Below are 25,360 nucleotides of genomic sequence, written 5' to 3' on the forward strand. Positions count from 1 at the left end.
GAATAGTTTTGAAATTTTTTCTGGTAAAAATAAAATTTTTGAGTTCGCGAATTTTCCTCCGCAGAGAGGATAATAAAAATTCTGAAACACGATTACACAAACGCTATTAGAAAACAATGACCGATACGGATTTCAATATGAAAAGTTGCATTTTGCTGAATAGAACCGTTTCAAAATTATTATTTCAGGAGAGCTGCATGACTGATTTTGTAAAAAGATGTGGGCGACGGATCATTACATCAATTCCAGTTTAGAAATTTGAGATTTATTGGATTTGAAAAATTACAATACGCTTTGATTAATTCATAAGATTAAATTTCATCAGAGCAGTACCTATGTATAATAAATACTTGATCAATTTTGAAGGAGAATCACTAATTTTTCTCAAGTATCTTGTACTATTTGCGTAACGTTTGGTATTTAGAAATAGTCGCCATACGAGTTATGAACGAAAGTCGTAAGAAATAACACAATAAATAATGTTTTAGAATATCGAAGTTCAATTTGGTGATAAAGAACTACCGATGCCTATTATGTATTATATGTATGTACATTCGAACAAAGCCACGAGAGCTATACAAAGCATTAAATATACGAATGAATTGATTATTACATTGATAAATATCGAAAAAAATAATCAGATAATTATGTACTCATATTTTACCATTCAAGTATATAATTTTAATATATAAAACAAATCGGAAGGATATTTATAATCAATAACATGTTCAAAGGTACACCTGTTCGCCGTATGGTATGATCACGATATTCAAAGGAATTTCAATTCATTGTACAAACTCGTGACTGATGTAAATTGCAATAATGCCTTAATTTTATGGTTGAATAGTTCAAATCAACATTGATAATGTGAATTTTCCAAATTGATCAAAAAAACAAAATGTTTTGTAAGGCTGTACAATTTATTAGGCGAAATGTGTCACGAAATTGCGAGATGTTGAACAAATACGCTACGCACAAATACATAAACGAATGACGGAATCAATTCTTCAAATTTAGATTATAAATAATAAACTATTCTCAGGGTAAGAATAGTTGGCTCAAATTTATAAAGATGATAATAGTTCAAAGTAAATTTAAAAACAGATTTAGAATATTGTATCTTGCAGCTTCTGACTTCACAATGAAACCAATTTAAAGTTCTATTCAGAGACCCAAATGGTTTAAAGCTGACTTTGAAAGTGTTAGATTTTATAGGGGACAATTTAAATGCGCATTTATTGTAAGCATTTCATAAAATTTGTGTGAATTTAAAAATATATTATATAATTTAAAAATATAAATGTACAATTAAAAAATATTTTCTTATATCTATATTGAAGAAAAACAGCAAATATGAAAAAATATGATACGATTATAAAACAAAAGAACAAAAAATAAATTTATGTTTTTTTAATATAATATTTGTACAATAAAATAAGAAATAATACTAAAGCTCCTTACAAATAAATAAAAAATAAAAAGAATACTTCATCATAGGAAAAACTAAAAATCTATTGTTTTAATCAGGTCAGCATCATCAAGTCACTTTTACAACAGAAAAATATAAAGCAACCTAAAATTAATGAAATGCGCACTAACGCATCCTATATGGCGCATCCCACATATATTCACTTTCGCGAAGTTGACATGTCTCTCGAGCGTTATAATGACCTAACATCATATTTTTTATTTATCGTTTCATGTTTTTAATTACGAACTTTTCAATTGTTACATGATCGAATCATTTTTTATTTTATATTACAAATAAAATATTGTAAATATACAGAATCTATAGAAATATATTTATTTAATGCGCAATTTATTTTATTCTAATGCGCAAACGAATCGTTCTAGGGGGCAAAGCTATTTTTCTAAATGCACCATTAAATTGTTTCAGAATTTATATCTTACCTATTTTAAAATGATTATCCTAAGCTTACATTCAATATGAATGTGTGACGCTTTTATCGCAGTAATATCATGTATTACTATTTACGATGATTTTATAAGTTTTATTATGACATAATATCACTGAAAATATGTCAAACGGTCAGCCTATGCACATTAAAAATTTATCTAAGGCTACTGACATTTTAAAATCAAGTTATTCGTGTCTAAAAGCGATCACTTTGCGCAAGTATGCGGACGAGTGTACGATAAAGTCCAAACAAATTGTCATTTCGCCAAAATTTGACATTTCGTCACGTGATTTTCGCAACTCAACCAAGGCTGTGCGTTTTTCTTGTTTCCCTCAAACGCGGAACCATGCCATTGATGTAGAAAAAAATTATCATTTCGTTTGGTATCACTCACTTAAAACCAGTTTTCGATCGTGCCGTGTAAATGCATCGAACTGATCGTGTCAATGGACACAAAACCGAAATTGAAAGTAAACGATCGATTTCGAACGTGTTGGGCGGCCTTTGTCGATGATTTTCTTTGTTCTGCAAATTTTACTTAATCGATATGTGCATACGAAAACAATGGAAGTCACGAATGCTTGTTATCGGAATCGTTGTTGCTAATTAAGTTACAACATTTAAAGTCTTTAAAATACAATTTAGTACTACAAAAGATTTGTCATCATGTTTGTATATCTATCTACATACATTAGAAAAACGATTGATTTTAAGTATGTTTGTTTTCCTATGCCTTAGGCCTTTATATGTCGACAAGATATATAATAGAATTTCTATAATACTATTGCATAGGGGTGGGTCGACACTTAACTACCGCTCACTTCCGAATACTCTGATCTACCGTATGTACCTCCTTATTTGGACAAGTTGCTCACCATAGCTTCCCCGATCCATTATGTATCTATTGTCTAGGCACGTAGTCTACCCTGGCGAGTCGCACTCACTCGCCCGGGCTTATGAGAACTCCAGTGTATCCTTTGTTCGGGCACTTACAGAGTCCTGTTAGTCTAATCCGGGGGTCTCTATTGTTCATCCACGAATGCACTTAGACAGTGGATACTCTCTCTCTCTCTCTCTCTCTCATGTTACCATGTTACAATACTTAAAATAAATAAATATAAAATTTTAAATACAAGATTACAGTTGAAAATAATATTATATGAACTCTTTAAGGAAATACTTATGGACATATTATGTGGATAAAAATGAATTGTTTGAAAAACTTTATAGTCGTTTTATCATCAAAATTATAATACGAATCAATATATGTATGTATGTATGCATTTTTTTTAATTATTGGGAGTAACTCAGAGTAGGAAAAATATGTTTGTATTTGTATTTTATCCAAAAACTACATGCTTCTACGGAGTCCTAGTTTTCCGATGGCCGTTCTAATTCAATAAGCGCTTGATAATACGTAATTTCGATATCGAAACAAACAATACGATTTTGCAAGCGAAAGGATGCAATTCGAAAGATAATTCCGTCAAAATCTGAATACAGAACTTACGCATTATTTGTACTCGTTCATTGAATCGGAAATTAGCCAAAAGTACGAAGAACGAAATGCGATTGTTTTGAAACGTGATTGTGATGTGTAGAAAAGTAGATGTTGTTGCATTAAACTAGGCTAGGCCAGGTCGAGCCAGACTAATAGCTCAGTCTTGAAAATGATAAAAAGAGAACAATGCAAGAAGATTTCGTAGCAACGACTCTTCGATATTTTGCATCAACTGTAGATATGTATGTATGTAATTACATTCGATAAAACCGATCGCTATGAAGCCGAGCGATTTCCCACGGAAAATCCACATATTTGAATTCATAGCGTAATTAATAGAGTGATTTGTAACTCAGTTCATATTTCTAATGAAAATTTTATTACGTATATCGCAATAAAATTTAAAACGATCGCTTGTATCGATAAAGATAAAAGTACATATATACTAACCTGATAAGACTTATTCCGGTAGTAATATAAACATGCATTATAAATAAACTAATCTAGAGATTCTATGATAGTATCACTAACCATACTAATAAGCTAATGAAGAGCCTGGGTGAGTACAAAAAGCTGTCTATACTTTTCAGGTATGAATACAGTCTGTGTTACACACATCACCTAAACACAATTTTCTTTAAAAATTCTTCAGTTAAAATAATACATACGTATAAAATGTATTATGAACGTTTATAAGAATATTGTAAAAGGTTTTTTCTTTATTATGTTGTGTATAATACACGTAAACTAACATTAAGCACTTGCCTCACTGTGATGGATAGTGAGTGACCAGGACGTATATTTTATTTTATATCTCCAAATATACTGAATTCAGGGTCTTCATATTTTATGTATTCTTCTTCAAAGCCCATATGATTCAAATTATGTCATTATTAAATAAAAACATTGATCAATATCAACAGAAACGGGAAGCCCCTTGTGCACGTGCTTTACATATTTGTGAGAGAGAGGGAGGGGGAATTCAGTACGCTGCGCTCAACGGTCAGCGCGAGAATGAAACCGCCTTAGAATGATAAAATGATTTTCATACATGATAAAATGACTTTTATAGCTAATTATAATAATGAACCTCACAGATTTTGCATTATTACAACTTAAAATACAAATTTTTAATCGGTCGCTTTGCGATAAGTACTAAAGTATGATAATACCTACTATAAATACTAACAAGAAAAATAATGTGTATTTACGATGTATCGTGAACATAATATAATATATGAATATTTGATTATTATAACCTTTTTATTGAAAAGGTTATAATAATCAAATCAAATAATTGTATAATCAGTGGCGGCTCGTGGATAAGATATCTGGGGGTGTTGCGGTTGATTAAAAATAAAAAAAAAATGTTTATTTGGATTATATTTTACTATTAACATCAAAATGGTCGAAAAAATACAGAGAGATGAAAATTATAAAAATATATACATTCAATATGTATGTATGTAATTTATAATATTCAAGATTGCGAGGTCAATGACCGGGGTTTGTTTATACATAATTGTGGGTATTGGGTTTTGTAAATTAAACATACATTTTTGCTTACGTCACGCGATGTAAAAATACGTACTTTTCATATTATCCGATTCCGATTCGGATTTCGACTTCGGGTTTTATAATTTTATTATTATTTTTTATTGCATAATTTAATTGGCATAATCTTATACTACTTCAACCAAGACGAGATTAAAGCTTTGAATCGTGGGGATCTAATACAAAATTTTAGGAAAAAGCTCGCTCGAGCCACGCCGGGAAATTGGCTCAGTAACTGATACAATTACAGCACACACAAGTGTGCCTTATAGTTATAACGTTACGCATAGACACATTACATATGTAGCACTCGAAAAGCGTTTCGGAAAAAATAAATAGCATACATATATCAAAGTGTCATCATGGTTAGGCGTGCCACATACATACGTTCCACATTAAATAGGTGCAAATTCGGTGCAGAGAAAAAGTGGCAAGGTCATGCAAAAAATCAACATGACATAACACTCTATCATTGCGTTGCGTTGCGTTGCCGAACTTTCACTAAGCAGCCCGTTTGTATCGATTATAACATACATAAAACGGTCGATACGAGTATCGGTTTTTGTTATCGGAACAATGCTGGTCTTTTGATCCACTTTTGTATCGTTTGAGAATCGATGAAATGTCTCGAGTCTCGTTGCACAATGTAAATACGGTTCTCGAATGTTAAATACGGGTCAATTGTTATGGGTATGAATGTATGTACTTTAGATCTGATCGTCTACAATTACCATAATAACTGTCTATCATATGTATTGTATATTATTACAATTTCGTGCAAAGAAACGTGGAAAAGTCTCTGTTTGCTGAAGAAGTAAGTCAATTATCTGAACTTGTTGAAATTTTCGAACATTGAGAATGGATCAAGTATGTAGATATCAGCTTTTAATATGTAACTATATTATAATATATAATTTGAAAATCATTTGCTATCAATTTGTTAACCTTTTTATTGAGAGGAATTAATCAAGCTGGCTAGGGTGTGTTTTATGGATGAATGAAAGAATGATCCGATTAGCGAATCTTACAAAACCTCGATCCTTATTACGATAACGGGATGGAAAATTGATTATTTTATTAGAACGCCATGATAATTTATTTGAATGATTATACGATTCTTACGATATCTTCAAATCTCCTTTATTTTTCCATTGGAAGAAAAGTTATTCTGTTTACTTGAAAAATTAACAGATACATGTCAAAATGTGAACAGGTAAAGTTGGAAGTGTAACTTTTAAGAAAAATAAATAGATATAAATAATTTCAACTACGGCATTGAACGCCAAAATGCTACACAAAGTCCAATGCACTCAAATAAGTATGGAACGCTGTATGTTGGGTATAACGAGGAGAGACAGGAAATGGAATACGTGGGTGAGAAGTATGACAAGGGTAGTTGATATAGTGGAGATTAGAAAGACAATGGGCGCGTCACGAAAGGTGCACAAAGAAGTGCTGGAATGATACCCAAGATCATGTAAAAGGGTGAAAAAAAGGTCAGAAGTAAGATGGATAGACGAAATTAATTAAAGAATTGCACAAAACAAAGACACATGGAAGCGTGTTGGAGAAGCCTTCATCCAGCAGTGGGTGGTGAGTGGCGGCAGATGATGATATATAATTACTAGTCACCGGAGCCTGAGGGGGCTGTGTATTGTTCAAAGGTTGTAAATGCATTGTTAAAGGTTTGCCGAACAATGGATAGCACTGTGACTATCCTACCTCTAATAATTACATACATAAAATAAGAGCTTAGATAGTTTCCATTTATATTTTAAATCATGGCTTTTTGCAAATGGGAAAAATACGCGATTCTTATTCGTCCACGAAAATGTTCTGACTAATGAGAATCACGTATTTTGAACGTAACAAAGGTTTCCAGTTTTCGACCAATAGGAATCTTGATTATGAATTTGGCTACTGAAAAGACTGCTGAAATCAAATAGAAGTATTTTATTTCATTTTATTCATTTTTATATACAAAACTTGAATAAAAATTTTAAATTTAATTTTATGTTGTCTATATATATTTTTCTTCAATATAAAATTTCAAGAACTTTCATGAAATTTATTGTCTAAAAATTTAAGAGGGAGGGGGGGGGGGCTGAAACCAATCTGCCTAGGGGCGCCATATACCCCAGGACCGGGCCTGTACATATGTATAGGTAATTGAAAATAAGTCCTAAATTTTTTATACTTTACACAGGCATTAATCATTTCAAATCAGTATTCCTTTCAGTTATTATAATAAGCTGAAACTTTCAAGACTATGGTGGCTTTTTAATGAAAAACTTTTTATTCAAAAATATACATAAGAAAATTTGAATAGGTGAAGTTCATAGAAACAATTTAAAAAAAAAATTGCATTTGTATTCGATTTTATTCTTACAGCAACGCTTACATGGTCATATTCAAAACGATTAAGAAACGAAATGATTAAATTTACAGTCAATATATCACAAACCATATCTAATAGATGTAGAAATAAGTAATTTCACGCAATTTTTGAACCATACAATAACATTGTAGGCGTTTAAAAAATCTATAAAAAATTTGACAAGTATAAAATTTATGACATTTCAAAATTACAACTGGATTTAAAAAGCAATTTAAATTTAGTACAATTTCTCAAAGAATTTAGAACGGATCATGCGAAGGTTACACACACGATATCCGGTTAATGCGAATGGACATGCATTAAAACACAATACTGTAAAATAGCAACAACGCCTAGAAATAATTATTATATTTAAAACGGCTAAAAGCTCAATGTGTAATATATAATCAAAACATTAGCGTGATGTAATCGCCGACAGACACTTCCAAATAAACACGACAGAGTGTCCCATAAAAGTAACCCAGATCTTATTCAATTAATTATACTTGGCAAGATAAATTATCGTCAACTACATATGTACATATTATATGTAAAACGAGTAGACGAGACGATCCGAGAAAGTGCACATTTAAAACGGACACAAATTCGCAATTATCTCACCGCAGATGCTAAAATTGTGACTAGTTGAAATTGCAAAAATGCTCACCTTGAAAATGACGTTATGCCATTAATGTAATATTTATAACAGAGACGATAAATCTCACGAAACGTGTATGCATTGTTCGTATTTTTTTTTTGCACGTGATTCTCGAAATCGTGAAGTGCGTGACCTGAGACGAGAATCGTGTGACATTTTCCAGATCAGGGGCAAATTTTCTATGAACTTACGGCTACCTATAAGTTAGGGCAAGGGTCATAAAATGTCAGAATGGTCTACAAATAATACAGTACGAAAAGTCTTATTTTTATTATCGAACCGTGACCTTTGTCAGGATCAGTATACATGTAAGTATCTAGTTAGGTGTTCATGGTCAGTTCATTGTAGCACTGATGCTTTATTATATTATAATAGAGCCACGATTATAATTATTGTTTATCTGAAATGTGGTCCTTATACTGAGTGAGATATGCATAGTAGAATGATTGAATTGGACCTTGTCTATCTGTTTTGTATACGTATGTATGTATGTGTGTAGGTATCGAGTGATGACAGACGTAAAGTTGCATTGTTGTCGTTGTTGACCGTGACTTTCGATGCGTAATAAAATGGAAATTGGGTTACAATTGTCGACAATCGCCAATTTTGACATTGACCGGGACACGAACTTTACAATGCACTTTTTGTGTTTTTAATTCGGTTTTTGGGACGGTGTTTTGAATTTGTAATTAGCGTGTTTTGTATGGGGATGAATGTTGGGTGTGAGAGGAAATGATTTTCCGGCATGATAATGATTATTTTTTGCAAAGTAGATGAAACATTTGAAGCTGTGTTTTGATATGCTGATAATCTTAGTTTTACTATGAGGATTTTTGAAAGATTTAATATGAAAATGCTTTTTTTAAAGTTCCAAGTTCCATACTTTTCCGACCAATGTACATATATTTGATTTTTAAATGCTTTTTATTATTACGAAATTATGTTCATAATACATCTTATATCTATTTTAATAGCTACTGATCTACTGATAATTTTCTATTATATAATTTTAATTTAATTTTGTTAGAAATCATAGTATTATATTATTCTAATGTACAGCATAATATGAAAAAGAGCTCAAAAACGTATTTATAATTCTAATAAATGCTCTTATGCATCTAATACATCATATTAATTAAAGACTCTCAAGTCGATGACCTAAAGCAGACTGTGTTTATACCTGAAGGGTATAGAAATGTTGTTGTAATCACCGAGATTCTTCACAAGTGTGTTAGTATGGTTATTAGTGATTCTGTCATAGAATCTACTGGTTGGTTTGTTAGTAATGTCTGTAACAAACGGATTATCATTTATGGCATGCAGTTTTTTCAAGTTAGTATATATAGGTGTATTATAAATTATTTTTAGGGATTTATTTTGTATTATTTGGAGCTTGGAAATGTATATATAAAACATACTATTAGATAGATAAAACATACTATTAGATACCTATGTATATATAAAACATACTATTAGATAGATAAATGTACTATTGTTTGATCTATACTTTTAATATTAATAAAGAAAATATTATGTTAAATTTTGATTTAAAAACATTCTATATTCATTTAACTGTTGTTTCTAATCAAAAAAGAAATAATTAATTTAATGTTTATTATACATAGATCTATCATATATAGGTATAATACACACAAACAAGTAAAATGTTCTGATAATTCATAGTGTATTTATTACGAAAAAAACAACGTCTTCAATTCATAATATTTTGACTTTATCAATATTTTTATGTGTTTTAGATTTTTAAGCTTTATAAATATTGATGAAATATTTCGGAATTTAATTTGAAACGAAATTAACAACAATTTAATTAGATAACTATGGTAATGTTATAATACATATGGAGGGTAATTTAATTTCAACGAAAATGCAAATATTAAACTGAAAAGCGCTAAATTTAAAAACTTTTATGGAAGCTTAATATACTGAATACTTTATAAAATTCATCTGTAATATTATACAAGGCATTCTCAGGTAAATTTCAGAAAGGTTAATCTATTTTTATATATATATAAAAGGCAAAGTTTAATTAAAAAATGTACGAAAAACAATGTGTCACCTTCATATATAATATAATAAGTTTAGGGACGTTTCAGAAAGGTTTATCCATACATACATATGTATATCATACAAGAAGTTATTGTAAAAATTAAACCAATCGTTGAAAGTCCAACTAATTCGTTACCCTTTCACGGTAACACTTTGTCTTTGGCGCAGAATTTTTACGATTCGCAAAGGTTTCTCTTTTTGAATCTTATTTTTTTTTCATTATACCTATCATGGACGATGGCTGGACGTTTTTCATTTGCATTTTCCGATATTGTTCGGTGGAAACAATCGCTCTTTTCTTTTTGCATATAAAAAAAATCCACAGTATTGTTTCGAAACCGATTATATCCCACGGTTCGCTGCTGTAAATAGTACCTACATCATAGGGTTTTGCAACAATCAAACCATGTACTTAAAACTCGAAGATCAATCTCACCAAATGGATTCGAATATATTATACAATCAGAATTTCCTCGGTTTTTTAAATTCAAATTTATTGAGCGTATTCAAAAAGCTATCTACTTAATGCAAATGAAGATTCGTTCAAAAGCGAAAAGGTCAAATAATAATAAAATCGCCACAGAGAGGGAGAGAGAGAGAGAGAGAGAGACACTCTTCGGCACTTCTGAGGTCTACCACCGTCAAATTTGAATATCCTTGACCTAATCAAGCATAGTAGTGTTTTCAAGACTGGTGATAATTTTTCTGAGCTATAAGGATGTGCACAAGGTCGTTCGAAGACATTTCACCAAAGTTAATTGAACTGTGATGTAAATTAATAAGAAGACGTCACACTGTTAACAGAAAAATACTGCCTGGTGATAAAAGTCTATTATCTCGTTAAAAAGTGGATGGCATATTCAACGACGTATTTGGAATACAAGTGATATAAAATACTAATAATATTTTACGCAAAACTAAATTCAAAAAATTTCCAATGAAAGATTTGCCCATTGTGTTTATCATTTCATTTTAAATAGCAAAACATCAGAGCTTTCATTATAGAAGAGTTTGATATTTATATTGATATTATAATAATTCCTTAGAGTCATAACGTAGAGCATATTTCTATATGTTGGTTTGGTGAGCGAACTCAGCTGCATTTGATGCTGCAGTTTGTTCTCTTCGCCTGTGGCACGCGCCTATTCGATGGATTCGTCACTTGTTGCAAGGGGCATCAAGCTCCTCAACCATACATATTTCTCTTAGCTTGGATTTGTTTAATTTAAAATATGCTGAGCTGGATGAGGGATTTAACTTGAGATCGTAAATATGACCTATAGTATTTGTTTTTATATATTGATCTATTTAGATGTACAATGTGACTCCAAATCGATTGTTTCCTATTAGAGTTTTTCAATTTATTTGATTTTATTGTTGAAACGGTTCCAGCAGATTGGCAACCTATCCTGTTTCTCGTACATTTACAGAGTTTACAGCATCTCGAATTTGTTGATTATTATATAAATATGCAACCCAGTCAAAATTTTGCTGTATATCGAATTTCCATAGTTGTCTCTATGATGCTGTATATGTAAATATAGTTGTTTATCGATTTTTATAATTGGCTAGGAAGGAACTTTAGGTTTACCTGTAAGGCCTTTCTAGTATATATTCATACATATAATGTATAAAAATAAATATTATCATGTTTTTCTTTTTAGAATTCATACTTATTGTATCATTTTTTTGTTCAGTCATAGTTACGACTTGGAGCCAAAATGTCACTATGACAAAATTTTAAATAAAAAATATTTCTTTGGTGAATTGCAAATATTTCGAAATGGGAAAAAGTTGATAGAACTGTAAAATTTCTTTTAAAAACATGCTGGGATGGATTATTTAAGGTCACAAAGTGCACAGTCAGATTATATTCGCACACAATTTTTGAACCCAAATTGTACAATCTAAATGCAGATGATGAAATAATAATAAAACAAACAATTTGTTTAATTTTTTTCTATCCTGACCCTTGAAAATGTATCAAGAAGATTTGAGCAATGTGTCCTTCACTCGATTCCAGTATTTTTTAATAAAAGAAGATGCACTTTATTTAAAAAAAAAATGACAGAAACTGTAAAACAACACTACGAAATATTTTGCGTTAAATGCACAATTTTGTATTTTTTTTTAAATAAGCAACCCAAGGAAGAAAAATAGTGTTCAACAATAGAAGGATTCTTAGTAAGAAGCGATGCAGATAGTGGTTGTTTCAAAAACCCGAGTATTTTTGTTCAAAAACATTTTTTAGAAGTGGCCTAATACATTTGTACACGACTGTATATTGCCTGGAATTATTAGTCAGTAAAGTAAATAACACTGCTCGACAAGAAAAATGGTTCAGAGACGAGATATGACTTTTCTTATAGATCTATGCCCAGTGAACGTGAACCTGGTAATAAAAAATGTTGATTGGCTCGAGATTCTGAGATATAATATGTATATATGTATGTATGTGTTTTTTAAATCGCGCGATTTTTCTATATCTTGGTGTTGTGCGATCGATGTATCAAAATCTGTCAATTTTCTGTTCAAAATGAATATTGGAATCTATAGTCGGGTATTTTATCTTTTATTTGTAGTACTTTCAGCTATTCAAATCTCTCTAAGTAGTCGTCCAGTAGAAAAATCGCACGATTTAAAAAAACAAATATATCTCAGAATCTCGAGCCAATCAACATTTTTTATTACCAGATTCGTGTTCACTGGGCATAGATCTATAAGAAAAGTCATATCTCGTCAGTGAACCAAAAAAAAGTCGTCATTTGTCGAACAGTGTAATCAGTGTTGGTATTGAAGCTTGATTTCTTCATCATATTCTACACAATATTCTTCAATCAATCAGCCTGCAAATTTAAACATAAAAAATCTTGCAATCACATATTTTATTTTAATTTTACATAGATATATAGCAGGAAGGTCTATCAGGTAAGCCCCAATGCTCTTTCCTAGACAATTAATTATAAACATTGCAGCATTTTTATTACATAAATCGCTGTATTTTGATAGGTTGAAGAACAAGAAATTAGCAATTAATTAATTAATTAATTTCAGAATAAATCCATTGAGACATCTATGGATTTAGATTTTGTACATAATTTTTACAAATTATACACACAATAAATACAGAAGGTGGGACAACAGGAAAGATGATTTTTTGCCAATTTTGAGGAACCGTTTCAACAATGATCAGATAAAATTGGCAAACTCTGATAAGAAACGATCGATTTGGAGTCATAAATAACCTCAAATCTGATCACTTGGTGCTAAACATACACGCTACCATTAAGCCATACTGCTGGCTATATACATATTTATTATTATGTTATATACTGGCTATATTAATCCATTCAGACATATATGGACTTAAACTTGTACATACATTTTTACATATTGTACATAAATCAAATTCAGATATTTGTGACATAGCGGGTAGAATGGTTTTTGCTAATTTGACGGAGGAAACGTTTCAACAATGAAATCAGATAAATTGGCAAACTCTGATAGGAGACGATCGACTTGGAGTCACTGAAATACCGAAATCTGACCAGCAGCATTAAAGATTAGCATGGAATAGAACCCGGTAGCCTCTCGGTGCTAAACATAAACGCAACCAGCGAGCCATATGTACATACATAGCCGTGTACATATAAATATATAGGTACGTATTTGAGTGCTAGGAAATCGAAAAAATGTTCGACTCTTGGCATAATTTAAACCACATATCTAATCTAATTTCGAAAGAGACTTTGTATATACATATGTATGTATCCTTCGTTCGTTGGTTCGTAGACGACACGTTTGATTTTTTTTTTTTCGTTTCAAAGGATTCAAAGTCCCCGAGGGCGAAGGTGCCGAGGGCGCAGGCGTCGGATTCTGGTATACATATAATTTTGAAAGAGACAGTATATATGTTTGTTTGTTCGTGACAGTCAATTTAATAAAAAAAACAAATGAGTATTCAAATAAATTTATATTAAATAAAACTATTCGAATAAATTTAATAAAATGTTTAGTATTAGATTAGTCATGTTTAAGCGGTTTATATTACAAATACCGAGCGACGCCGAGTGAAACCACTAGTGTATAATAAAGCTTGGAAGAATCCTACATTGATTAATATTCCCTCAGAATGGATCTAGATTAGGTTAGCGTTTATGCAATGAGCGCAATACTATCGGTTCGTTAAAGTTGCATCGTAACAATGCAGCGTTACATAAAATGCACGCTCTTGAGTAAATAAATGCTTTTATTAGTTCGCGTGTTGTACCGGTCGTTACGCTTCTGGCATCGTAACTAGCGTAACATACGCCCGATCGGTGCGAAATTTGACAACGATCAAAAGTGCATTTCTACGTGGAAATTCGGTCAATTGTTGGATAAGTGGTTTGCACGTGTGCGTTGCGGCGAGCGTTGCGAAAAAAAATTCTCGGAAAATGGCCGGTTTTGACCTCGAATTTTCGTAACGTCAAAACAGATGACGAATAGAAACAATGCAGAAAGCACAACAGATCGTTGCAACAACTCGCTCTCGTTGTTTTTCGCGCACATTTTGATGATTCGTCTCCGCGTATTTGGAACGCCGATTCGTACAACTTTTATTTTTATTATTTTTCGATCGTTGCCACCGAAGGAAGTTGCTAAATCGATAAATGCGGTAGTTTTATTTTTCTAATATTAAAAAATCTTACACGGTTTTTAAAGACCAGGATATAGTTATGATATTTATGTAATAACTTTTTGAATTGATTCAAATCTAATAAATTAAACCAACTGTAGACTGATTTCATATGTATATGTAGATATATAAACATGTCATTGAATTTTAAATTTAACAGAAATAGGAAGAGGAATTAACTTTTTATGAAGGCGTAATTTATACGCAAATTGTATAGAAAAAATGACCACATTTAATATATTAATTCTTATTGAAATAAAAATAAAATATTCATAATCTTGTTTTAAAACAACATACCTATAAATGTAAGCTTGATTCAACAATTTGGTTTTTAAATGCTTTTTATTATTACTAAATTATTTTCACAATAAATCTTCTATCTATTTTAATAGCGACTGATCTACTGATCATTTTCTATTTTACAATTTTATTTTATTTTTGTAATTAATTATAGTATTATATTATTTTAATGTGAATGTACAGTATAATATGTAGGAAAAAGAGCTCAAAAACCTATTTAAAATTCTTACGTTTTTTAAAGCTATTATAAAAAAACTATTACAATATTTGTATCCTATAAAAATAACAGTTTCCTAATCATATATCAATATAATTTAGCGATTAAATCTATTAAACTCAATTTGTTTTGACGCATACGGGTACCCAACCAAAGTCACGAATTAAACACAACCTAATTAGTTTGTTTCAATATTGTTAAGGTACATACGTTTAAATCTGTTCAATTTGTTTTAATTGGTTTTATTAATTAAAATTAGAATATCTCCAATTTGAACTTAACGTAGAGGTGAACCTTCTATGATAAAAAAAACATTGAATTTTACGACCGACAAATTTCGACACGGAGAGTATGAAACATTTAATATATATAAATACATGTATGTAGCTATTAAATAATAATAATAATAATAAATTTACCTTTAAATATAAACGATTTAATATCTCCTGTATCCATAAACTTCCCACATGTTATACGAAACCACTCAATTTATTCATTTATAATTAAACATCACTATTTAATTTAAATAATAACATGCACAGCATTCTAATACACAGCTATGTGTACTTTTATATCAAGTTAATTGCTTATTGCCATTGTTGATTTTTAATAATAATAAAATATATATAAAAAAAAACACAACACTAGCGATATGTCTCGGTCGCGTTTGGATATGTAACAATATTCGAATTTTCCAACTTTTTTAGGTTTGTTATTAAGTTGCCCGGTTGTTGTTGTTAATTTTGTATTATACAAATTTGATTTTAATACAGATTTTGGAAAAAAATATGGGGGTATCGGCGGGAGCGACTACAACGTGCAATCGCCCCAGCTTCCCGCCATCAACTGAACCCAATATACTATTCAGTTCTGATACTAGTTTGATGACCGTGACGCAATTTACTATTGACAGCCACTGGAACGAGTTGTTCGTTCGGAGTAAGCGATGTATTTTCACAATTCACCAACAAATACCTACTTTGACACACTAATTTGATTACAAAATTAGAATTTAGCACCTTTATCTCCCAAAGGAGATTATGTACTCAAACTAGAAAAAATGTTTTTATTTTATTTTTGATTTATTATATTTCAACTTATTTTGTTGAAATTCAATAGAAAATTTTATTTTATACCCACATCTATTTAAATTAGATTTATTTATACAAAAAGTTAACTGATTTTGTTTATACAAATGTCCTATGATTACATTTCTTCAGAATATACATATGATGATATTAATAATGTATGGAATTAAGATATTCTTACAAATTCTATAAAAGATTCTTTGTAAAATGATGAAACTTTTAAAGTTTTAATATATGAATGTATGTACGCAACTCCATAAATATAAAATAAATGAATATTAAAAAATCTTTTGAGATATCTATTGAAAATTAATAAAAACTTTTTGATAAAAAGAAAAATGTAATTCCTTGAAAACTTACATTATATAAATCCAAATTAGGATAGGACTTTTAAAAAGTTAAATCAATTTAAAATTATTAAAATAATATTTTTATGTTTATTGTGTAATTAATTTGACTATTTAAAATATTTTTCTATTTATTTATAATATTTTTCTATTTATACAAAAGCTTTTTACAATTACCAATAGATGTCTCTTTATTAACTAAATTTTTAAACTTTTTTACATTAAGGCATATTTAACTAAAGCATATTTTAATTATATTATGCAGGCTTTAAATGTACAGGAAACCAGTGCATGTACATTGAAACATTATTAGTGACCAATAATTGTAAATATTTCATAAATTGAGTGCATTTATGGAGATATTTCGAGGGAAGAAAAAGCGCCCCTTTTATAACTGCGAGTCATGAAAAAAAAAATGCTTTAATGTAAAAATACAATGTTGAAACGAGTTTCTGAAATGCGAGAACCCAATAAACAACAATGTTGAGCGGCCAATCAAAAATAATTCGAAATGAAAATCACAATAAATATCGCAATCATTACACATCCGACGAGGAAAATGTGTCACCGACAGTAAAACTCATACAATGTAGACGCAACGATCATAATTTTCGATTAGTTGCACTTTTTTGGGTCTCGAATCGTAAAAGTTTACGTATCACCGCCTTAATAGTCGTTTTACGATGCGGTTTATACACACCTGTCACCATATAAGAAGATCGACCCGCCACTCATCGTTTACTTGCACGTCGCGTGAAAATTGACGATTTTTCCGATGGCGAGTGCCTGTGTAATGTTGCGATAATGACACTTAAGTGGCGTCGCTATTAAGGGTAATTTTATGTATCGATCGTTCGAAGTTTGTTATACACTTCGTCATCAAATGGGGACCAACCACTTCACATTACATGGAAGGCCTTTATCCGGCTATATCCGGCTACTCTTGAAGGGGGAAAAATGGATTTGATGAAGCCTTTGCTTTAAGAAACTATAGCTTTTTTTAACATTAGTCTAACAAGGTATTGAATGCTAAACAATATTCATACAATAATATATCTATAGAATCACTAGTACGTTTCAAAATAGTATGAATTTTTTTGACAAAATGATGGATGAGGAATGATACGTATGTAAGTATATTCGCACATATATATTAGGGCTTATAAGTCTACCGATCATTTCCTTTTGAAAAGGTTTTTATATATTTTGAAGATTGGAAATGATCCGATGTGTCTTTCTAATAATTTTTAATTGTGACAAATTCAAGTCAAATTATGAATACTGCCATTTAAAGAAGATATTGGATGTATAAATATGTTTTCAAACGATGTGATTATATGATATTGAACTATACCTCTTCTAAGTTACTTAATGGAGCTTAAAATTCTTCTAGGATATGGCTCGAAAAATATGTATTTATGATATGAAAAGTTCATTGACAATTATTGTATTTTGACTCCCCCGTGTATCGTTCGAAAAGGAAATCATAGGATGTGACTGAATAAGATCGGAATTGGAAGAGAGTGGAAGTTGCCTTTTGGTTGCTACATCATTATAATGTTGCTCTAGATATTTACAGTTTGTTTCAAAAGAAAGTGTCTTAAAATCGAATTCCGCAAAAAGAAGCTTAATATTGAAGCAAAAAAAAAGTGGATTAAGTTTGCCAGGGCTAATTTTTTAATGCGATTTCATATCAAATACTAAATCTTCCAAATTGTAAATACGTGTCAATGAGATTCATGTCAGAATCAGATCATTGATTAATGATGGGGCACCTTCTTTCAAGGCTTCTTAATTCTAAAAACCGACCTAGAATAGTTTAAAACGACTTCATGCATTCACGTATACCTGAATCTTCCAAATCCTATATACGTGTCAATGAGATTTGTATCAGAGTCAGATTATCGTTTAATAATGGGGCATCTTCCTTCAAGGCTTTTTGATACTAAACCAACATAAACATTTACTAGTTCACAAACACTCCACGCGTTCACGTAAATATACTTGCATCTGCAAATCTTATCTATTTATCAATGAGATTCGCATCAGAGTCAGATCTTCGTTCAATGACGAGGCATCATTTTTCGGGGCTTCTTGATACTAAAAATCAACCAACGCATTTCCTCGCTCACAAACACTTCACGCCTTCACGTACATATACCCGAATCATCTAAATCTTATCTACGTGACAATGAGATTCGTGTCAGAGTTAGATAATCGTTAAATGATGAAAAATCTCCCTTCGTGGCTTCTTGATACTAAAAACTAACCTAACCATTAACTCGCTCACAAACACTTCACGCGCTCACGTTCATATGCCTGAATCTTCCAAATCTTATCTACATACATATGTATGTACGTGTCAATGAGATCCGTATCAGAGTCAGATTATCGTTTAATAATGGGCCATCTTCCTTCAGGGCTTCTTGATACTAAACCAACATAAACATTTACTAGTCCACAATCACGTAAATATGTATACCTGCATCTGCAAATCTTATCTATATGTCAATGATATTCGTGTCAGAGTCAGATTTTCGTGCAATGACGAGGCATCTTCTTTCAGGGCTTCTTGATACTAAAAACAAACTAAAGCTTTCACTCGCTCACAAACACTTCACGCGCTCACGTACATATGCCTGAATCTTCCAAATCTTATCGATGTACGTGTCAATGAGATCCGTATCAGAGTCAGATTATCGTTTAATAATGGGGAATCTTCCTTCAGGGCTTCTTGATACTAAACCAACATAAACATTTACTAGTTCACAAACACTTCATGCGTTCACGTAAATATACCTGCATTTGCAAATCTTATCTATATATCAATGAGGTTGGTATCAGAGTCAGATCTTCGTTCAATGACGAGGCATCTTCTTTCAGGGCTTCTTGATACTAAAAACTAACTCGCTCACAGACACTTCACGCCCTCACGTACATATGTATATCTGAATCTTCTAAATGTTATCTACGTGACAATGAGATTCGTGTCAGAGTCAGATTATCGTTCAATGATGAGGCATCTTCCTTCAGGGTTTCTTGATACTAAAGCAACATTAACTACATTTACTAGTTCACAAACATTTTACGCGTTCACGTAAATATACCTGCAACTGCAAATTTTGTCTATACCTACTTATATCAATGAGATTCGTATCAGAGTCAGTTCTTCGTTCAATGACGAGGCATCTTCTTTCAGGGCTTCTTGATACTAAAAACTAGCTCGCTCACAGACACTTCACGCCCTCACGTACATATATCTGAATCTTTTAAATGTTATCTACGTGACAATGAGATTCGTGTCAGAGTCAGATAATCGGTCAATGATGAGGCATCTTCCTTCGGGGCTTTTTGATACTAAAAAATACGATTTGACTAGTGGTGATTGTTGTCATTTGTCATATGAGAGTTAAGGACTATCAGTGGTGAGCTTGGAAGCGGATCCAGCGCGAAATGTCACCTGTGCGTCGCGCTAATTGTGCTCAGGTGAGGCCGGAGCGGCAAGTAGCGCCAGATCGTCGCCAAGAGAAGGCTGTATCAATTACCTCTCCAGCAAATCCGAGCCGCGGCAACGCTTCACCAATCATCCATAATGCCACACAATCATATCGAGCGATCGGAAACGTCAACTAATGGCACGAGCCCGAGATGAAAATTCCTCTCAATCCTCGACGGTGACTACTGTCGTTGTCGTCGACGCTGGCGCCTCGACATGAAAACGACATCGACATTACTCCGCAATTGCCGCACAAATAACGACAGGTAAATTGTGTAATTGTCCACGTGCCGTTCAAGTGTCTGGTAATACTCGAACGTGGATTTAAAACCGTTTGATTAACGTTAATCGTTTTCGTTGCGCGCAAATGCTTTTAATAGTCTCTCCAGCAGTAGAACATACGTACGAACGTACAATAAGTACATGCATAGTTAAGTTGCACGCTTAAAGATCACGTCGATTTGCTGACCGACGAGATTGTCGTCATTAGCGACCGTGTAAAATGCTAAAATTCCGAAACTGACTGTGTTGCGGTTTGCAATCGTGGTGCTTCGACACGTCGTTAATCAAATGTCCGAGTCTGTGAAGCGTAAACGTCAATTAAAGTGAATTTCAGCGCTACTATTGTATTTATTAAATATTTATCGACATGCTTTTGAGCTTTTACATGCATATTATGTTCGTTCTCTTGCAATATTTCGCAATAGATTCGCCGTTTCAGGGTAAAAGCGATTAAGACAATAATTGTGTTTGAATTGAGATAATGCGACGTTCCATTTTTTTCCACAATTTCTGTTTCGTTAGGGCTTATGAATTTAAGCAATAAAATTTTGTAGACAGATTATGATAAAATTATACGAAGGATTAGGAAAATAGGTAATTATTTCCATATTCATAATTATTATAGGTTTTCAATGACGCGATTTACGTCCTGTTTTCGATTTGTAATGATAATTACTACTGTAATAAGAGTCCTCGCATTTCTTAGAGCGTTTAGTTTGGAATTAAGATCTCAAAGTAATTATAAATTAAATTGTATAAATAATTGAGTAATACTTGTATGTAGGTACATAAGTAATTCGAAACTCACGTAGATTAATATTATATATATGTACATATTTAAAAGTTTAGAAATGGACAAATAATCTTTGAAACCTAGACTTATTAATATTAGATTTATTAAATGAGCAACATTTCCCGGAAAAAGTGATGTTTTTAGGTATAAATCCGTAAAATAAGATTTCAATAATTAAAAACATCAACTAGTCAATCATACATCAGCAAAAAAATTACCGGAGTGGAACCTAAACAATCTTTTCCAAATTTGACCCACCGATTCAAATATGATGATGATTTTTATTGGTTTCTTCTCATTTATGAGATATGAGCGTTTAAAAAAATGGGCAACTTTTACAGATTTTTGACTTTTGCAGTCTTTACAGTTTTTGCAGACTTTTTTATTTATTTTAGTGAAAACTAGAAAAAACATCTAAAAATAAAAAACGTTTAAAATAATACAGTCCAAATTTGTTTCTAGCTATTGGAATATACATTGTATATATGTATGTATATTTAATATGTATACTTTTTCAAAATATAACAAAGATTTCGATGGTGTCACGATAAATCACTCACGGGGACCGTACACTGAACGGCGTTACGCGCACGAAATTTCACTCACGCGACAACTAGCTCACGGCCATTACACACACAGATTATTAATTATATATTGTATATATAAACCATTATATATTGTATATATATAACCATTATTAATTATACATTGTATATATAAATATTTAAAAAACTTTGCAAACAAAGATTTTATTGTTTTATATTTACATATTTCAAAAACATTTCAATCGTTTTATAATATGTAGTACTGTTGATACAATAATTAAAAATAAAAGGAAGTTATGGATGATTAATTGAACATATATTAACTACAAAGAGATAATAATTTTATTTATTTATTTTGTGACAGACCATTGTGGCATAACAGGAATTCCTTAAGCGCCACAATAATATATGGTCCCGTTGTTATTTTACATATAAAATAATTTAAAATTAACACCAATTAAAAAAATAATTGTAACTGAACGATAATTCTTATTAATACGAAGAATTAAAAAATTCTTAAAATAAACTCTATACTTTGTGATAAAATTGAGATTAAATGGTTTGTATATATTTTGCTTATTTATCTGTGATAGGATAATGTGTCAATTCGACACGATACGTTTAATTGAGTTTTGGAATAATTATTGTGTAAAAAAAAATAACGTTTTTGTACGCTATTTTAATAATTCCGTGAGCGTAATGTCGCGTGAGTGATTTATCTGTGATTGTAATGTCCGTAAGCGATTTGTCGCGTGAGTGATTTCGATGATTACAATTTAATTTGTTAACAAAAAAACAGCTAATTGGCGACAAATTTTGAAATAAAACTCTCAAGAATGTTTCCCAAGTAGAACCACAAATTAAGTTTAATGACAGTAACGACCAATCAAACTTCAAATGTCTCAGTACTGCATATTGTCCCGTAACAATTTTCACATAACGACGATTTTCAATCTAAGTACTATCTATTTTTGTCACCACCTTGCGTATTTCGGTGGCTAGAGTGAAGTAGACAATAGTGCTGCCAGTTAGTTACACACATGTTGTCTATTTTAATTCGACGCAGACCAACCAGAACAGAACTACTCTAGAGACACGTCATAACAAATGGCTCTTCGGAACCAAACCGCGGAAGTGTTGACCCATTTGCGTTGTTGCGTTTCGAAACAACGAACCGGGATGACTGCATTACCTTGGACCACTTTTCACAAATGTTGCGAATAGACGCGAAATTCGAGTTGTCAATGAAACGTCAGATGAGGACAAGTCTGTTGATATATTTGTACGCATCTAAGTTTCTTTTTTTTATTCAGTCTCATCACTAAGCGAAACTCGAACAGAGAACGTCAAGATTTTACATCGACAAGATGGCGCAGCGTCATATAACACATCTCAAATATCTCTGCTATACTAAAAGTGACAGATAGCAGGTATCGTTAGACACCAAGAAAGAGAGTGTGTAATGCAGTTTTTATCATCATAATACATTTCAATATCACTGTTAAATAAAAAAAGTACTGATAACATGTTCAATCTCATTATGTAATGGTATTTCCTCTGAAAATCATCTTCAATTCTCGAGTATTACTTAGGGCTGAATAAACATTGAATTTGAACTAATTAAGTTCGTGAATATACATACAATACACTCACATGAAGCATGGAACGTATATGTAGAATTACCAATACCAGTTTAGGACAAGTGTTCTAAATTTGTAACGAAGCAAACATAAGGTTTTCCAAGACTGATGCTATTTAAAGATTTTTTATACATTACTTAGCTGTAGTGTGGATCAAATAAGTACGTATATTAAAAATATTCAGGAAGTGTAAAGGGAAGAAATATATGAATTTTTTTTGATAATTTTCCATATTTATTCTCAACTACTTACTTAAAAAATATACTGCGGACTTTCGACATAATGAAGACCTCTCTTAAGAGGGCTGAACACCAGCGCCTTGTCCATACAAACGTATTACACTTCTCCCTTCCTCAATTATGGCACTAGAGAAATTATTTTTTAATATGCTATGCTATGCTATTTTTTGATTAGCTATTTTTTATAGGAGCTAGGAGCCGCCAAACATCTATAAAATCGCCTCTTTTTTACACCCACGAAAAGAGTCCAGCGTGCTTATTAAACGGTCGATTTAAAAAAAAAAATATGCACACAGTTGCATAGAAAATATTTTTCTTATAGCGATGATGAATTTTTTTTTTAAATTGGTCCAGTTTCGGAGGAGAAAATTGGAGAATACGAAACCTCGATTTTGTCGATTTAAAATACGTATTATCTGGTCGAAGCGCAACTGTCGCATTGACTCAATATATGTATGTATATATATATATATATATTTATTTTATTTTATTTTATTTTATTTTATTCACACTCGCCATTACAGATTTGTTCCAATGCGACGGGTGTACGTTAATGAAATACATAAACAATCAGAAATACAGTAAAACATACATATACAATCAGAATATATAGAATATAACAATTAATCAGAAATAATAATCATAGTGACATCTATGGATTATTTTTAGATTTTTTTTTGTATACAATTTTTATACATACAATAAATACGAAATTATAGAGATGTCGATGGAGATATCTATAGATTTCAGATTACTGTGTATAATTAATACAAATTATACACAGGCAGATTTTCGTGACAACAGGATTAGATTTAATACCAATTTTCAGGAACCGTTTCAGCAATGATCATATAAAATTGGCAAACTCTGATAGAGAAACGATCGATTTGGAGTTACAAAACCCCCAAATCTAACCAGCAGTGGCGAGGACTCGAACCTATGACCTCAGTGATGCTAAATATATACGCTATCACTAAGCCAAACTGCTGGCTTAAATATATATATATTTATATATATATATATATATATATATATATATATATATATATATATATATATATATATATATATATATATATATATATATATATATATATATATATATATATATATATATATATATTGACGCATTCACTCATTATATATATCGTAGAAAGGAACGGCAACAAAATTAAGGTTTCGGGTGTAAAGCCCTCTTAAGTGTATGTAAAATAAAAATTTAAAATGGATCCTAATCCCTTAAAATCCAATAAAGAAGTGTTCAATATATAAATAATACTCTTCAATATCGTTTCCTTATTTTGAAAATGTTCTAGCTAACAGTTAGAACAAGTGCAGTTAGAACCCTTTCAAAATAAAGTAACGATGTATGTATGTATGTACAGCTTTGACGACTTGTATATAAAATTTACGTCCAGGCATCATCCCGTTTCAATTTAGTCCCGATGATTCATGTGATGTTCCCATCATTCGCGATTCATTTCCAGTTACCGTAAAGCCCGTGGTGAATCACCGTGCGTCATGCTGGGTGTCTGCGAACGAAAGCATAATTTCTCGGATAAAAAGTGACAACGATGACGATGATGATCATCTGCTATGGGAAATTTTCACAGCGATACGCGAGCTCCATTTCATACAATCAACAATTCGCATTAGTTT

At 31.3% G+C, this 25,360-nt stretch overlaps 1 protein-coding gene across 1 annotated transcript in view; it reads right to left on the reverse strand.

The window, feature by feature from the left end:
• tsl (membrane-attack complex domain containing protein torso-like) overlaps positions 1-16,119 on the reverse strand; it is a 43,715-nt gene extending 27,596 nt beyond the window's left edge. The window contains exon 1 of the mRNA XM_077434023.1: positions 15,691-16,119. The gene's annotated coding sequence lies outside the window, so the exon portion shown is untranslated. The remainder of the gene's footprint in view (positions 1-15,690) is intronic.
• Positions 16,120-25,360: the final 9,241 nt, after the last annotated feature.

The sequence above is a fragment of the Arctopsyche grandis genome, chromosome 7, assembly GCF_051622035.1.
Source record: "Arctopsyche grandis isolate Sample6627 chromosome 7, ASM5162203v2, whole genome shotgun sequence".
Taxonomy (NCBI): Eukaryota; Metazoa; Arthropoda; class Insecta; order Trichoptera; family Hydropsychidae; genus Arctopsyche; species Arctopsyche grandis.